The 2,858-nt window shown below is 31.0% G+C and overlaps 1 long non-coding RNA gene across 1 annotated transcript; it reads right to left on the bottom strand.

Moving 5' to 3' along the window:
- Positions 1–344: 344 nt before the first annotated feature.
- LOC143051433 (uncharacterized) lies at positions 345–2,421 on the bottom strand. Its single transcript, XR_012970769.1, has 3 exons — positions 2,179–2,421; positions 1,184–1,503; positions 345–420 (listed from the first exon to the last, which is right to left on the bottom strand). It is a non-coding gene; the product is annotated as an uncharacterized LOC143051433 (long non-coding RNA).
- Positions 2,422–2,858: the final 437 nt, after the last annotated feature.

Genomic DNA, 2,858 nt, shown 5'->3' with positions numbered 1-2,858 from the left:
ATGTTTATCAGTGATATATTTTGCGTTTCCCTTTTGTACTGTACTAGAAAATAATCCTTTTGACATCACTAGTCTAAATGAAAAAAAAAACATTTGATTTTACGTGATGCACACATATGCGGCCGTGTCTTCAGAAAATGTATTCTTTCGTTCTTTTTTAATCTTTAACAATCAATAGAGAAACCAATTATCGACATATGTGAACAACGTTATTTATTCATTTCTACATTTTGACAATAAGCGAGTATCTAAAAGAAAGAAAGAGATGACAGCCGCAGATAACAAAACAAACAAAATGTCATCTTAAAAATCTTCAACGAAAAGATAAAAACAAATGATTTCAAATGCAGAATATTTAATTCGTTTTATATAAGTTATATTTTCTTCTGTTCTTTCTATGTCTGGTTTCTGTCTATTTGTCTACAATAAAAAATAATAACATTTTATGCTCAAATCAATATGTTAAAAAAGTTTATTTTTTATTGATTTAAATGAAAAACTTTTACTAAATTGAATGCGTTAAGATGACTATACAGAAAGGTATGTGATGTCACAATGGAAAACCCCAAATTTGAAGAATCCGACTTCTTTTCAGTCATAAGTAAGATAAAATAAGGCAAATTTGTAGGCATACCAATTCACATGTACCAATCAAAACAATGTTACAGAAAAAGATAAAAAAAAATAAATAATAAGAATGTGACAATACTGTCTGTTATTATATATAGATGATTCCAGGTTTACATTTTTGCATACAAAATGCATGGTCATATATGTTATTCCCCATTTCCATTCTCAATTTTATGCTTTAATCAATTGAAATTGCTTTAAAAGGATAAGTATTCCTCGATTAAGTTTATTCAATTCATGTCAATACAAATATAAACTATGTGCCATTGCACGGCATTTAACATAAAGAAAAACCCACTGCAAGACACATTTCAAATTCAGACTTGAAAACACATGGTATGCTTTATGAAAAATCAGTAAACAAACAGGGAATCAGATATAAAATATAAAACAAACGACAAAACGTAAATGCTCCTGACTTTGACAAGAGAGCACGTTAGTTTAGGATTTATGTCTGGCTAAATGTTATGCTTTGCAAACAAGTTGACAACCAGAAATAGCACAGATCATTACTTCTTTGCCAACCACCGAAACTATTATAAATACTTCTTACCTTATATTTTTAGACACCTTTTGGTGGTAAGCTACCTGCTCCAATTCCAGGATATGTAGGGTAACTCATTTGAGGGTACATAGATCCAGCGTAAGTTGGTGGGTATGTAGATCCAGGGTAAATTCTGGGGTACGTACTTCCAGGGTATGTTTGAGGGTAAGTTGAACCAGCATAACCACCGTACAATGATGATGTTTGATAATTTCTCAAATATTTACAACATGATCTCCAGTATCTGGGGTAGAATGGCAGTATACAAGAGTATCTCACACTCCATTCCCTATAACGACATCGCCGACGGCAAGTACACCATATTCGTCCTGTACAGAAAAGGAATCATTTAAAAAGAGATAAACAACCATATGAAATAAGGCAATGCTTTTCCAGATAATATATATAGATTTTAAGACAGCATTTTTCATGTCGGACCACTTATCAGTCCTAGGTCATGATATCAGCCCGAGAGCCGAAAGAAACGTTATGTTATTTTTATCATATACTTCAGCAGAAGACATGCAGACAAAAACTATTTTTAAACTTTGGAAAAAATGAATGTTTGATTTGTAATTTTTTATAATATTTTCGCTGATTCCTAATCATTTGTTATCCACCTTTGTTATGATTTACACAAAAATACACGAATAACAGACATACAGACTGAAAACTAAGCTGACCTTCAGTTTTCAAATTACCATCTTCGTCCTATTAGAATCGAAATAATTCATTGAATTTCAATTGTTAATGACATTATCGACTAATTATATATTAAATATACCTGGTAAAAAGTATTCCAACACTTCCATTGAAAACAATAGATGTGTTGCAATACTTTTTTCCAGGTGTATTTTAAAATCACTACCTGTTTTTGTGCGATTTTAAAATTGTTATCAGTAATGCTTCAATATGCATAAGTATTTCTAAAGATAGACTTGATTTTATTATAAGTATCAATTTTAGTTAAAACGACGAAACATTAAACTGAAAATGGTACAAACCTGAGCTTGAGCCGTAGATTGGATTAAGACCTTGACCTTGTCCAGCTGTAGGATAAATACCACTTCCGATTTGGTCACCGCCCATTCCCCATGGTTGTTGTTCAAAATATTCAGGTGTGGTACATTGGATGAATGGTAAGACAGCAATGACAAACACAAGAAGAAGAGTTGGAAGTCCCATGTTGATGGCTACGTCCAGTGACTTGATGTAAACCTTGGTGAATCAAAGGCCAAGAGTACTGTGATTGGTCTACTAGTAACGGTATATATACCCATAACTTAAAATCATGATGGAAAACAGACTTGTATGGTATCCATTTTTGTAATTTTAGATAAACTTAATGTTTGATCTGTATGATGTATTACATTAATTATGATGTTTTGAGGTTGACAAATTTAATAATACAAAATCATGTAATGTAAAAGTCATCAAGAAACAATGAACCACGTGTTAATTTGAAGAACAACAGAACAAGATAACATCATTCGAATCTGATTTTCATGTTTTGATCGATACTGTTAAACAACTTATTAACATGCTTTGGTAAATATATATGGGTACAAATAATAAACTTTCATTCTGTTATTTCATGTTTATTTAGAAACAGACATGATCGGTAATGTGACAATTATTGTGATCGATTTATCATATATATTTTAAAAATCCTATTTTACAAAAA

Source organism: Mytilus galloprovincialis, chromosome 11 (genome assembly GCF_965363235.1).
Source record: "Mytilus galloprovincialis chromosome 11, xbMytGall1.hap1.1, whole genome shotgun sequence".
Lineage (NCBI taxonomy): Eukaryota > Metazoa > Mollusca > Bivalvia > Mytilida > Mytilidae > Mytilus > Mytilus galloprovincialis.
The sequence above is the reverse complement of the archived record's forward strand: the minus strand, read 5'-3'. Positions and strand labels throughout refer to the sequence as shown.